Consider the following 15,282-nt stretch of genomic DNA (forward strand, 5'->3'; position numbering starts at 1 on the left):
ATCCATCCATCCATCCATCCATCCATCCATCCATCATCCATCCATCCATCCATCCATCCATCCATCCATCCATCCATCCATCCATCCATCCATCATCCATCCATCCATCCATCCATCCATCCATCCATCCATCCATCCATCCATCCATCCATCCATCCGAGTTCGTCTGAGCTCGGCTCCTCTCGGCCGCGTTCGGCTCGACGCTCTCGGGCGCCGCCTGCTGGCGCGTTCCTGGTGAGCGCCCACGATCATGGACGCAGAAAATCCTGGAATGGTTTGGGTGGGAAAGGACCTGAAATCCCATCCCATCCCATCCCATCCCATCCCATCCCATCCCATCCCATCCCATCCCATCCCGTCCCGTCCCGTCCCGTCCCGTCCCGTCCCGTCCCGTCCCGTCCCGTCCCATCCCATCCCATCCCATCCCATCCCATCTCCTTGCCACCCTCCCAGGGAACAATTCCTAATTCCCAATATCCCATCCATCCCTGCCCTCTGGCAGTGGAAGCCATTCCTTGTGTCCTGTCCCTTGTCCCCTCAGATGCCACCAAACCACCAGAGGTGCTGTCTCAGAGCCCTGTCCTGGGCACAGCCACTCCAGGAGTCCCTCCAGCTTCATCTCCCGCTGCATCCCAGAGATCTGGCAGGGAAGCTGCTCCCCAGGATCCCTCCTCTGTGTTCCCATGGATAAAACCGGGATAGTGGGACACCTGTGGCTTCAAGGAGCAGCTCCCCGGGCCCCCTTCCGGCACGGCTGCGTTTTTAATCAGCTTTTTTAAATTTAATTGTCAACCTCCTTCTTCTCCTCTTTCTTCTCCTGGCGTTTTTATCTCCGCTTTGGATGCACAAATCCCGACTATTTTGTTCCCGGAGTCAGCGGGATGATCAAGGGGTTTGCAGCCTCCTGAATTATTCAAGATATTGGAGTTCCTCACTAAATATTTTTGCTTCCAGCCTGTCAGGGTGAAGATCACAGGAATATTTTGTTCATTCCAAGATCTCTCTCTGAGCATCGGTGACGGGCAAAGCGCTCCCATCATTTCCAAAGGTGCTCGTTAAGGGAGGGGCTCATCATTAATTAGAGCAGGAGCAATGCCATTGTCACCCCTGAGGTGGCTTTGGGGACACAGGGCTGGCTGGGAATTTTCTCCAGGGCTTGGAGAGGGAACAGGGTTGTGCTGGTGCTGTTGGATTGGGATGGGGTGGTGGGAAGTCACCCCACGTGTCCCTGGCTGAAGGTGGCAGTGCCAACCCCCCCAGACCAGGGGACACCAGTGACTCTCAGCTCAGTGGTCCCTCATTCCTGGGAGGGATGGGATCCCAAAATCCTGGAATAGGTGGGATTGGAAGCGACCTCTGCCCAGGCAGGGTCACCCAGGGCAGCTGACACAGGGACACATCCAGGGGGGTTTGGAATGGCTCTGGAGAGGGGGGACAATGGCATGGCCTTGGTGGGACAATGGAATGGCCTTGGTGGGACAATGATGTGTCCCCAGTGGGATAATTTTATGTCCCTTGTGGGATGGTGGCATCTCCTTGGAGGGACAATGACATGTCCCTGGTGGGATTTGGTGGGGCAGCGGCGCATTCCTGGTGGGACAATGGCATGTCCCTGGTGGGACATTGGAATGTCCTTGGTGGGACATTGGAATGTCGTTGGTGGGACAATGGAATGCCCTTGGTGCGACAATGGAATGCCCTTGGTTGGACATTGGAATGTCCCTGGTGGGACATTGGAATGTCTTTGGTGGTACAATGACATCCCCGGAGCTGCCGCCACAACCCACCAGTGCCTGGCACTCCCCCACCGATATTTTTTGGGGATTTGTGGTGGTTTTTCCCAACCCTGACCGCTCTGAGATCTCCAAAGTCCAACCTGCTCCCCGTTCCTCTGGAGCAGCGTTCCAGAGCTCCGCTTCCCGGCTCTCCGTTTCCGCGCGCGGCATTCCGGGGCTCCACATTGCCGCCATTATCCGACCTCTTCTTGCGGTTACATCATAAAAATTCCTCGGGTCCTGGAAGCAGCCCGGGAATATTTGCATATGTATATCCTTCGTTTTCACAGCACAGCCTGGCTGCCAGATGGGAAAACCGACGGAGCCTCCAACGTTTATCCGCGACTCCGACGCTTTTCCTGCGCCGGGAGCCGCGGCGGAAGCGAGGTGGTTTTCCAAACCCTGGGACACTTCCACGGGGATCGGGGAAAAGGGGAGGGGAATCCACATGGAATCAATTAAAGGCCGTTTCCCAGAGTTGAATGGAAAAGATTCCTTTGTGGGCCCTTGGAAAAACGGGATCTTGGCTCCAGAAATCCCTTTTCCCTCGAATTTCACCTCATGTCCTGCACACGGATTGGGTGCCCTGGACCCCACGGCCCACACAAGGATTTATCCCAAAGAACCGGAGAGGTTTTGAGGGGAAACACTTTTCCTTGGGAGCAGAGGACAGGAATTCTGATTTTTTAAAAATTTCTTTCCAAGCCCAGATTTCAGTGTTTAGGGTATAATGTGGTTTTGGGGATATAAGGATTTTTGGGGGGGGATTTAATGGTGATTTTAAAGTGTATGAAGCTGGGGTGTTAAGATATAATGATGTTTTTAAGTGCATAATGGTGTTTTTTGGGATATAATGATTTTTTTGGGGATATAATGATATTTTTTGGGATGTAATGGTGGTTTCTGGGGGTATAATGATGATTTTTAGGGTGTAATAATGGGATTTAGGGTACAGTGATGTTCTTTAGGGTGCAGTGCTTTTTTTGGGGTATAAGGATGAGTTTAGGATGTGATGATGATTTTTTAGAGCAAAATTATGGGGTATAATGATGTTCTTTAGGGTACAATGATACTTTTTAGGGCGCAATGCCAATATTTTGGAGTGTAGCAATGATTTTTTTTGAGGGTCTAATAATTTTTTTGAGTGTAATTATGCATTTTAGGACTTTCAGAGCATAAAGTTCCTTTGGGAGGCAGTGACTTTTTGGCGTGCCACGGTGTCATTTTGGGGACACACTGAGGGGCAGAATGGATTTTTTTGAATATAATGATAATTTTTTGGGATCTAAAAGTGTTGCCCCGCGTCCCTAAGACGGTCTGGGATCTCTTCCATGTCAGAGAGCTTGTAAAGGATTAATCACCCACCCTAATTATTTTGGAACATCCCAAATTATCCGGGCGGAACAGCAGTAAAACAACGCGGCCTCGTCTTCCAGGAATCCGTCATCTGCTCATTCCTTAAAGCTCTGACAGCAAAACCTGGGACCCAAACGTCCCTAAATGGTTCCCGATGACACGCAACGGGAATTTTCTGGCATTATTCCGGAAATGTAACGACAAGGGCGCTTCCGCTGGGATTAATTGGCTCCTAAGTGGTTGCATGTGTTGTGTTTGCAGCGCTGGATCCCAGGCTTGGAATGCTGCTGGAGGCGGGAATTCCGGGCTCGGGGAAGGGATTGATCTGGCTCCAAAGGGCGGAGCGCACTTTTCCAGGACTGGGATTGGAGTATCCAATGAATAGGCTGAAAAAGAAATTAAAATATTATTTTAAGGAAAAAAAAAGTTGTTTGGTATTTTTTCCTAAAAATTCAGGTTGGATTTTTAAAGCAAATTCCAGATTTTACTTTGTTTTTTTGTCTTTTTTTTACTTTTTTAGGATTTTTCCAGGATTGTGGAGCCATCCAGGATCTGTAAATCCAGGAGCACCAGGATTTCTGTTGGAAGGTGAGGAGCTGGAAAACTTCATGGAGCCAAGAACAGCAACAGGGCCTTGATAGAAATTCTGGGAGGATGAGGAATCCACGATGATCCATGAAAATCCTGGAGGACCAATAAAAAAAGGGGAAAGCAGGGATGTGAGTCCCTTTGGGAGCATCCCAAAGCTGCTGGAAACGCGGCAGTGAATCAACTTTGACGCCCCATCCCTGGAAATATTCCAGATTGGATGGGGCTTGGAGCAGCCTGGAATAGTGGGCGGTGTCCCTGTCCTGGCAGGGGTGGGACGGGATCAGCTTTAAAATCCCAACCCAAACCATTCCAGGATTCTCTGCAATCCCACCCCACACAAAAATGGGATGTTGGCTGTGCCTTGTGCTGTCCACAGGTTGTCCCTGTGGAATTCCCAGTTTGGAGGGATGGGTGAGGAGATTTTGGGGAGAAGCAGATTCCAGGCTGGAAAGGGACGCACGGAGGTGCCATGCACGGCCCTTCCCAAGGGATGGGAGTGCTCCTGGGGACAGGGCCATTCCTGGTGTCCTTGGGGGGACAGGATCCTCCTGGAGCTGTCCCAGGGGCATTCCAGGAGAGGAGATTTTGGGAAGAAGCACATTCCAGGCTGGAAAGGGACACACGGAGGTGGCTGATCCGTGCCATGCACGGCCCTTCCCAAGGGATGGGAGTGCTCCTGGGGACAGGGCCATTCCTGGTGTCCTTCGGGGGACAGGATCCTCCTGGAGCTGTCCCAGTGCCATGGCCAGAGCCATCCCTGCCTGCCACATTCCCAAATGGATCCTCGGGAGCCGCCGCCAATATTTTCCACCCAATCCCAATGACATTCCCGGGGCTGGGAACAGGGACACTTTGCACCCGCTTTGTTTATATCCCGTGGTTTTTTCCTGGCTGAGGGAGAGAATAACTCTTCCCTGCTGAATTCCGTGGCTTTGTGCTCCGCTGGATTTTAAATAGCACAGGGGAATAATGGGAGTCTTTGGTTGGATGGGCCGGGGCTGGATCCGACCTTGAGCCCGCGCTCTCCTGACTTTGGAACTCCGGAGGGACACGGAGCGTTGCCTTTCCCTTCTTATTTTTTTCCCTTTTTAAACAAGAGATAAATCCCGGGAGCCCTGGAGCAGGAATTGCAGCCGTGGCTCCCGTGATCCGTGAGGAGTTTTCACAGCTTTCCTTTCAGCTGGAAAATTGCTCCAGTCGGCTGTGACCGGCTCGGGAAGAGGCTGAGGCTGCCTCATCCTGTCCTTGCCAGGGCACCTGGGTGAGCAGGGACATCCTCCTGGCACCATCCCTTCAGGAATTCAGGATGTGTCCGCAGGGGAGTGCTGAGGGTGGATTTGGGATAATTTGGGATGAGCAGGTTTGGCTCAGCAGAGCTCTGGGAATATCAGTGGAAGCGTCACAGAGTTACTTGAATTTTTCCTGGGTTTTTCTTTTTTTTTTTTTTTTTTTTTTTGCCATGCAGTCATTCCCAGCTGGAATTTTGGAAGCAGGAAAGGCCCAGCAGAGGAGCACATGCATCACTTCTGGGAGCTTTTGGAGACTTTGGAAATCCTTTTAGTGCTGAGGGGGGTAAGAAAAAGGCCCTGGCATGGGACAAGCACCTTCCAAACCCTGATGGAAAACAGAGCAAATCCCACTCCCTGCGTGGTTTTACTCTTCAAATCCAGATCTTTGGTTTTCTGGGTGGGCAAATGGAAAACTGGGATAGGCTAAAAACCAGGAGCAATGGCAAACTGTGCTGGGAGATGGAAAAGAGCAGCTCAGGGAAAATGGGATGGATTTTCCTTGCAGCCCCAGGAATGTTGCAGCCCTTTTCTAATGTCTTTTTTGAAGTGGATTTTATATTTGAATCCCAAACTTTCTGAGGCTGGAAAAGATTTCCAGGATTGTTGAGTCCAACCTGTGATGGATCAACATCGTTTCACCCAGCCCAGAGCCCTGAGTGCCAGATCCAGGAATTCCTTGGAAACCTCCAGGGATGGGGACTCCAAACCTCCCTGGGCAATTCCAATGTTTAACAACCCTTTCCACGAGGGAATCCCTGCTGATGTCCAGCCTGAACCTCCCCTGGAGCAGGCTGAGGCCATTCCCTCTCTTCCTGTTGCTGTTTGCCTGGGAAAAGAGGCCGAATATATTTGGGAATGGACTTTAGTGGGATTTTTCCTGTGTTTCCCATGTGAGGCTCATTGCCCATGGGAGCGAGGAGATGCAATCCCATGGGTCCACCGGGATTTGCTTTGGGCTCTTTTGGGTCACAGAAATCCCAAACTTCCCAACATCCATAGGAAATTGTTCCCCTGGCTGGAATTTGCCTTCCCAGGGGCAGAGCTGCCTGAGGGGTGACAGAGACACGGATCCCATTCCCAGATGGAAGAGCTCATCCCTGCTGGCTCTGCAGCCAAGGAAACCTCAGTTCCAAGGAAACCTCAGTTCCAAGGAAACCTCAGTTCCAAGGAAACCTCAATTCCACTGAAATCTCCCCTTCCCCACCCATTCCAGGGGCAGTTTCCACGTTGTTCCCGGAAAGTGCTGCCAAATTACATTTGTTATCCCTGGGAGCTGGATCTTGGGAGATGTTCCCGGCATTCCATCCCCTTCCCTTTGCTCTCCCTCCTGTCAGGGAGCAGCTGGACCCCTCCGTGCTGCCTCCAGCTCTCTCCCTGCTCCAGCTTCAGGCAGGAGGCAGCTCCGGAGCCCTTTGGATGGAGATCTCCCTGGAGCGGACGGTGGGAACAGCTGGAATGTGGAGCTGCAGCCCCGTGCCTCAGCTGTTTCCTTTCGAGCTGTCGCTGGAACATTCCAGAGGCTGACGCTGATGTTTTCACCGTGGCAGCGCTGAGGGAGAGAGATCCGGATTATCCCTCGGACGCACCTTGGGCTGGGAGCAGGGATGAGACGGGGCTGCTGCTCCTGGAAGTGTGAGAGGCCTGAGCCATTCCCAGCTCCCCAAAATTGTCCTGCACCCCCCAAATCCCAGCTCCTTGGGGAGGTGGAGGTCTGGAGTGTCTTGAGCAACTCATGCTGGGTTTGCTCCCAGCAGGAAAGGGGGAATTGTCCCCTCTCTGTCCCCCTCAGGTGAGGCCCCACCTGCAGAGCTGCTCCAGCCCTGGATCCCAGCACAGCAGGACCTGGAGCTGCTGCAGCAATTCCAGAGGAGGCCACGGAGCTGCTCCAGGGCTGGGAGAGCTGGAAATGTTCACCTGGAGAGGAGAAGGATCCAGGGAGAGCTCAAAGCCTGAAGGGGCTCCAGGAGAGATGCAGAGGGGCTGGGGACAAGGGATGGAGGGACAGGACACAGGGAATGGCTCCCACTGCCAGAGGGCAGGGATGGATGAGATATTGGGAATCAGGAATTGTTCCCTGCGAGAGTGGGGAGAGGCTGGGCTGGAATTCCCAGAGCAGCTGTGTCTGTCCCGGGATCCTTGGAAATATCCAAGGGATTGGAGAACCCTGGGATAGGAAAAGGTATCCCTGCCCATCCCTGGGATGGGATTTAAGGTTCCTTCCCACCCAGAACCATCCCAGGATTCCTGAATTCCACAATCCGTGTACCCGAGGCCGTGCTGGGGCCGGAGGCAGGGCTCGGACAGCCGGGATTGAGTTGTCTCGGGATCCTTTGGGAGCAGCTCCAGGTCCCGGTGCCACAGCCCGGCCTGGGGGTGCCATCAGCGAAAATAAATCTGCCTAATCCCGAGGAATGAGCGGGAACAGCAGCAGCTCCGGGGAGATTAGAGGCGAGTTTTGCGTTACAGCGCTTGGAAGGGCCGGGATTTACTTGGAAACCGAATCCCGTTAATTAGCATTCCGCTAATGGCAGTCCTGGATAAATATAGCGCTCCCTAATCCCAGCGCGAGGCGCAGGCTGGCATATTGAGATGGTTGATATCAAAGCCATTAACGCCTCTCCGTGGGAAGGCGATTCCCAGGACCGGGACTCTCCGGGGCCGTCAATCTCCCTAACGCCCAGCAGCGCCCGGACCCGCGGCCAGCGGGCGGACACGGCGTCCCCGAAATGTGCCTGCGTCTGTCACAGCGCCTTGGGCACGGCCGAAGGTCGGCCCGGCTCCCGGTGGGAAAACGGGATCCCGGGACGCGCTGGATCCGCCGGGATGCGCCCCCGGCCCGGGTGTGTGTCCCGTCCCGGGCACGTGTTGGGGGATAAATTTATCCGGAGCGCTCCTGGAACTCCTCCAGGGTTCAGTGAACTGCAGGAACATCAAAGGGTGGGAAAGGGCTCCCGGAGTTTGGGAATTTGGAGGGTTTAATGGTTGTTTGGCGCTAATTAACCCCTTGTTTAGGGGTGGTTATTGGCCTGATTAACCCCCCCCAGCTGACAGCAGGACAAGGGAACGCATTCCTATAAAACCTGAGGGGAGGGAATCCCAGCGTGGAAAGAGCACAAGACTGGGACCATTCCCGAGAACCCACTGTGTGTATTCTTGGTGGAATTATTGATGGGATCTCAGAAGGAGCTGGGAGGTTCCTCATAAAAGCTGCGCTTGGCTCATGGATTGGGAATAACACTTATCTCATGGATGGAGCCAGACGTGTGTCAGCCGCATTCCAGGGGCACGGATTCCCCGGCGTTATTCCCACCTCCGATTTTATGGGGGTTTTAAGCCAGCCTTGGAACCCCAAAGGAGATGCAGGTGGCAGCCAAAGGATTTTGGAATGTTCTCAATCAAAAAAAAAAAAAATCTTTAAGTAAACAGGGAAAGAGCCTTGGAAGCTGCAGGAAAATTTAGGATCAGGACTGGGAAATGCAGTTGATGGGAACAATTTTTTTTTTTCATTTAGAAAGGAGGTGTGGGGGCGGAAAAATTCCCGATCCTATAAATGGCCGGGGCGATTTGTTCCTGAGAGCCGGGCAGCTGGAGGCAGCTTTGGATGGAATCCTCCTCCCAAGGAAAGGGAAGCGGAGGAAAAGGCTCTCCAAGGAGAAAAAGCTTTAATGAGCTGCGAAGCCTTGATCACCCACGGAGAGCCGAGATTAATTAGGAGCTGCTGAAAGCCGAGCTCAATTAGGAGCTTAAGCCGCTCCCGAGGTGTGCCGGGATCGCCGCTGGATTCCCTGCCGTGCATCCCCGGGATGGAGAGCGAGGCTGTGCCCGCCGGAACCCGGCCCGGCCCCTCCAGGTGTCCCAGCCCCTCCAGGTGTCCCGTGTCCCTTCAGAATGCGGTGGCCTGGAATGAGGCTGGGAAGGGGGAATGCTCTGGAGAAGGGCTTGCCTTGGATTCCCTGCTGGATTTTCACATTTCCAGCGTTCTCTGGGATCCTCTGCTTGTCCAAGCCCATCCTGGCTCCATTCTCAGCATCATTCCAGGTCCGAGGTGAGATCCTGGAGCCTGCAGGGCTCAGGATCCGAGATCCCATACCCTGGGAGGGAGGAGCAAAGCTTTGATGTCCCTGTGGATCTGTGGGCTCCAGCAGCTCCTTCTCCCAGGTTCCTCTCAGTGGTGGAGGGATGGGTTTGGGTGGCCACAGCATCCCAGACCACAAATTCCCTGCTCTTTGAAGCAGGGAATGATGGAATCCTGGAATGGTTTGGGTGGGAAGGGACCTCAAAGCCGATCTGGTGCCACCCATGCCATGGCAAGGACACCTCCCATTGTCCCAGGGTGCTCCAAACCCCATCCAGCCCGGCCTTGGGCATTCCAGGGATCCAGGGGTGGCCACAGCTGCTCTGGGAATTCCAGCCCAGGGAACAATTCCCAATGTCCCATCCATCCCTGCCCTCTGGCAGTGGGAGCCACTCCCTGTGTCCTGTCCCTCCATCCCTTGTCCCCAGTCCCTCTCCAGCTCTCCTGGAGCTCCTTCAGGCCCTGCAAAGGCTCTGAGCTCTCCCTGGAGCCTTCCCTTCTCCAGAGCCTCTCCACCCTCACAGGGAGGAATTCCGTCCCTATTTCCAGCCTAAACTTCCCCTCCTTCACTCCGAACCCACTCCAGCTCCCAAGGAAACTTCCAGGATGTTTCCCAACCCCTCCCCGCTCCCAGATCTCCCCCACGTGCGCAACCTAATAACGAGCACTCGCCAAACATCCTAAACCCGGGAAATTTATGGAGCATGACCCAAATTGAATTCTCCATTACAGCAGGATAATTGATTTTTTAGAAGAGAGATTAAATTTATTTTCCGCCTCACTAACGAACAGCCAGATTTCCCTTAATTGCTTGGAATGCAGAGTTGGGATGATTCATTAAAGCCGGAACATGCCTGGGTACATTACACTGTGACTAAAGCTTCCCTGCTTGGAGCAATTAAAGTGGGGAAATTTGGGATCTCGCAAGGAGCTGAATAAAAATTCCAGCTCGGGATGTCTTATTAAGCTCCTCAAGGAAAAACTCACAAATTCCCCCCATTCTGCAGGAAATCATTTGGTGATTTTTTTTATTTTTTTTCTCTCCCCCTGCCTGGCGTTGTTTTCTCCTCATGCCAACCCTAAAAAGAAGTGGTGTCTACGAGACAGATTTCGTGCCTCGCTTCACAGTTTAATTTTATCAATCACAACATTTAGAACCCAAATTGACAGCAGCGAGGAGACATCCCCGGATTCCAAGGGGAGGCATTTTGGGCGGAATCTCGGAACATTTGGTAATTATAGACACATTGCAAAAATAAAGGTAGCGATTGAGGAAAACAGGAGTGGAGAGGGAGGAGGCTGGGAGCTGGCAGGGATAAATGAGGATTGTTTGGCACATTTGAATCCAATCCCACCCAGGCTCCAAGGGCTCGCGGAAAAAGCGGAGATGGATGCGGAGCCCAGGCTGGGATGGACACGGAGAGGGGACTTGGAATCTTGGAAAACCATTGGAATGCTCATTGCTGGCATCACCTCATGGCAGGGCTGTAATTCCCACTGCCAGGGGGCAGGGGTGGGCGGGATATTGGGAATATTGCCTGGCACAGAGCAGCTCTGGCTGCCCCGGATCCCTGCAATCTCCAAGGCTTGGATCAGGGTTGGAGCAGCCTGCGATAGTGGGAACTGTCCCTGCCCGGGGAATGGGGTGGAATGGATGAGATCTTAGCTCCTTTCCAACCCAAACCATTCCAGAATTCCACAATTCATCTGAACTGGGGAGGTCTGGAACTGGGAAGAGCCCATGGATGGTGCAGGAGCTGCGGCGCCGATGGATGCAGGAGAAATCCTGGGATTTAAGCCACTGGAGGGAGGATTGTGGGGTTTTAAGCAAACCTTTCAGGCCCGGGATGTGCAGCCCTAAGGGGAATGAAGCACTGATGTTTTGTCTCCTGAAAAATGGGATATTCCCTCCTCATCCTGATCCCAGCCAGCTCCATCCCTCCCTGCTTCCCTTGGATGCCCTAAAAGCTCCTGTGCTGCAGGATCCCAGGAGAATTCCTGTTCCAGGAGGGAATAAACCGCTCCAGGAGGAGCTGCAGTGGGACAACAACAATTCCTGTGCGCCATCCTGATCCTGGGCTTTTCCTTTTTTGTTTTTTTTGGGGTTTTTTTCCCCCCCAGGAGATGAAGGAACGTGTTGGAGAAAGGAGCTGCCCTTTGTGTCCCTGCGCTCTGCATCCCTCAGAGCTGTTCCCGGGAATGGGGAGATCATTAAGGAATAACGGATGGCTCCTCCAGTGCTGGGGAGCCTAATTAGAGATAACGAGGGGCTGCAGCCTGCAGAGGCCACAAAGTCATTAATTATGCTAATTAGAGGTGGATTATGTCACTGCAGAAGGAGCCTTGGAGCTCCCGCCCCAGCTCGGGGTGGGCTCACACACAATTCCCTCCCCATACCCACATATTCCTCATCCTGATGTGTGCAGGAATTGGGGCATGGAGTGGGGCTCTCCAAGGAGAGTTCAAATCCTCCTCAGACCTTTCTGGAAGTTATTCCATCCCTTGAAGTGTCCCAGGCCAGGCTGGATGGGGCTTGGAGCACCCTGGGGTAGTGGAAGGTGTCCCTGCCCTGGTAGGGGTTGGATGGGATGGGCTTTAAGCTCCCATGCCATGCCATGCCATGCCATGCCATGCCATGCCATGCCATGCCATGCCATGCCATGCCATGCCATGCCATGCCATGCCATGCCATGCCATGCCATCCCATCCCATCCCATCCCATCCCACGCTCCAAGAACCCTTCCACGCTGAACGCGGTGGCAGCGGAGCCGCGCTGCTCCGTGGAGTGTGGATAATGAGAATCCCAGGCCACGAGGCATCCACGGATAATAAAAGGAGACTCCCGAAACACTTCCGAGCACGAACCATCTGCTCGGCCGCGCCGGCCTAACAGCCCCGACTAATTTTTAACGCCGGTTTTATGACGGATCTGCGCGTCAGCCCATCCATGCATAAGGAAATCCGGGCTGGCCTCGCTGCCTGCCGAGGAATTTGTCTCCCGTTTTAACTCCTTTCCGTACATTAAAGGTGAAGTGGACCATGGAAGTGCCTCGGCGGCTCCATCCCCTCGCCCTCCCCAAAGCGCCGGGGCTGCCTCCGCCTCCTCATCCGTGCGGAAAACGGGGAGAGGGAGGAGAACTGCCTGGTGCAGGCCACCGGCAGCAAGCCCGCTCCTTCAGGTTAATTAATTCTCATTAATTACGTCCCTTGAAATTTTCTCCGGATCGGCGCTGCCCGCTGGGGTTTGCGAGGAGAGCTCGGCCTTCGCTTCCCGGGAAATCAGAGCGGGAGCTGGTGCTGGAAGAGGCTTTCAGGCTGCAATCTCGGCCAGGCTCTGGCTCTGTAATAAATTTTTTAACGGCTTTATCGGCTTCCAAACAGATTCATTTAATTATTTATTTATCTGATTTATTTATTGCCACCCAAAATTGGAGCTGTTTATCTGAGCGAGCCCCGGATGTTTGGGATGACGCTGGAATAGGGTTGGATTTAGCTGGGGCCAAACCTCGCCAGGGTTTGTGCCCGTTTCTCATGGAATTTGCAGCCTGACTTTGCTCTGCCCTGCTCCTGATTCCCAAGAGATTTCCAAGAGGAGCATCTTCTTATTTTGACAAATTCAAAGATTTAAGATTCAAATGATCCTTGAGTGCTTTAATCTGAGAGGACTGTGCTCCTGTTTCTTCAATTTTCTCCTTCTTTTGGGGGAAAAAAAGGGGAATAACGAAGGAAGCTCAGCCAGGGCTGGCACAGCCATGATGTCATGTCATCCCTCTTCCCTTCATGGTGACATTCCCGCCCTCTCCATCCTGACATCCCTCTCTCCTTCCACCACAGTGCCTCTGGAACATCACAGCTCCAAGTGATTTCCTTCCTGGGCCAGCGACAATTCCAGGATTTAATTTTTTCCATGAAAACCTGCAGCGGGAGGCTTTTCCCAGTTCCCCTTTCTCCTCCCTTCCACTGGGCCTGGAATGGGCTGGTAATTCCAAAGCTGTTCTCTGCTGACAGGTTTTTGTTTTCTCTGGAATTCTCTCCCAAAACCATCGGGATTCCATTCCCTGCCTCATCCCTCGGGATGAATGAATGAGCTTCACTGTAGTCTGGGAATTCAGCTTGGCTGGGCTTGGTGCTCCTTGTCCTGGTTTTACTCATGGATTGGCCGGATGGAACCTTTTCTATGGGAAAAGCCCAAGGAATGAGTAACCTGTCTCCTTGAGCGAGGATCCAGACGGGCTGGATTCCACAAACCTTTGGGGATTCGCTGGGATTTGAACAAATAAACCTCCAGTGCTGGATGGAGACGAGCTGAGGAGAGGCCAGAGACAAAGTGGGATTTTAATGGGAATATCTACAAATCACGGCTCACGTGGAAACTTCAATCCCAGTCTCCCTGTAAAAGAAAAGCTAATTAAAAATTCCCTAATGAGCCCGGCTCGGTGGCTGAGCAGAAGGGAAGCACCTCCGAGCGGCAAATCCATTGCCAAGGACAGAAAACCCTCCAAGTGCAACGTGTTACAAGGAAAATGTCACTTTATTGGATGTTCCCTCGTCTCGCTAACGAGCTCTCGGGTTAATTTTAGCTCTTCCGCTGCATCCCAGCTCCCTTGTTTCTGGGGATCGTGGATCTCAGCTCCCTCCTCGGCAGGAGCTTTCCCATTAACTCCCAGTGGGAATGGGGGCTGTTCTCCCATTAAATCCCAGTGGGAATGGGGCTGTTCTCTCCCATTAGATCCCAGTGGGAATGGGGCTGTTCTCTCCCATTAGATCCCAGTGGGAATGGGGCTGTTCTCCCATTAGATCCCAGTGGGAATGGGGCTGTTCTCCCATTAAACCCCAGTGGGAATGGGGGCTGTTCTCCCATTAAATCCCAGTGGGAATGGGGGCTGTTCTCCCATTAGATCCCAGTGGGAATGGGGCTGTTCTCTCCCATTAGATCCCGGTGGGAATGGGGCTGTTCTCCCATCAGCAGCACCATTTGTTTCCTCAAACCCATTCTAGGTGGGAATTTCTTCATGGAAAACGTGGCCAGGCATTGGAATTGCCCAGGGAGGTTTGCAGACCCCATCCCTGAGTAATTCCCAAGGAATTACCCAAGGAATGCCCAAGGAATTCCTGGATGTGGCACTCAGTGCTCTGGGCTGGCTACAAGGTGGGGATTGAGCACAGCCTGGACTCGATGGCCTTGGAGGGCTTTTCCAGCCTCTGAGATTCTGGGATTCTGGGACAACCAGCACAAAAATGGGAAGGGAATGTTGGGATAAAGGCGGGAAAGGTGAGGTGTGTGGGTGTGGCAGCTCCCCACCTGTGCCCAGGTGGCACCGTGGGATGTCACCCTTGGTGTCCCCTGTCCAGCAGCGCCAGGAGCTCATCCCTGTCCAACAGCCATGGACAACCTGTGCTGTGGGTGTTCTATTCCCAGCTACACCTGGGACAACCAGACTCGATCCCAACTATCACAACCAGAGCGCTCCAGGATCCTGCCCTCATTCCCAGGACATTCCCACATCCCTGGGAGCCGCGGGATGGCGCTTCCAGCCCCTACTGGCACCGTGGGTGCTCCTCCTTCCCCAGTTCCCCGTTCATTGTTGGCACTCCCGAGGTGTCCTCAATCCATTGGTCGCACTCCCAGGGATCCCAGCCGGCAATAAATCCCCTGCTCTGTCCGAGGCCCCCACTCCATCTTCCAGAGGCTCATCCCGGTGCTAATTCCATCATTCCCAGCACTCCGGATCCCCCGGGGCCGCGCCTGCAGAGGGCTGATAAGGGAATCGGCTTTGGCGGCCACACCAGAGGTGAAATCCAAAGATCCCGAATATTTCGGGATGTTTATCCCTGGTAATCAGCTCTTCCACTGGATGTCCCCGGGAAAGCCTGGATTGCGCTCCGTGCCCGGGGGCAAACAGCTCTCATTAATATTTCACATCATTTTCCTTTTTTTTTCCCATCTTTTTTTTCTCTCCCTGCTCCTGGAGCCTTGCAGGAGAGCGCCAGGATATTTTCCCATCTCCCGTGTTTGCCTGCTCCAGTAATCATCGGATTCAATCACTCGGGCAATGTTTTTATGGATTAATAACGGGCACTTTGGAGAGCTGGGAGCTGCAATCTGTACAACCTTAATGAGCACCGTGGGGACCCGGTGCCATGGTTTCCCAAATCCTCTCCCTGCATCCCTCTAAATCATTCCCTGCTCCGGATG

General features: G+C 53.3%; 1 long non-coding RNA gene across 1 annotated transcript; it reads left to right on the forward strand.

Annotated features, from left to right (window-relative positions):
- Positions 1-2,085: 2,085 nt before the first annotated feature.
- LOC131089215 (uncharacterized) lies at positions 2,086-5,349 on the forward strand. The gene is made up of 3 exons (XR_009115218.1): positions 2,086-2,162; positions 3,652-3,719; positions 5,188-5,349. It is a non-coding gene; the product is annotated as an uncharacterized LOC131089215 (long non-coding RNA).
- Positions 5,350-15,282: the final 9,933 nt, after the last annotated feature.

This window comes from Melospiza georgiana, chromosome 13 (assembly GCF_028018845.1).
Source record: "Melospiza georgiana isolate bMelGeo1 chromosome 13, bMelGeo1.pri, whole genome shotgun sequence".
Classification (NCBI taxonomy): Eukaryota; Metazoa; Chordata; class Aves; order Passeriformes; family Passerellidae; genus Melospiza; species Melospiza georgiana.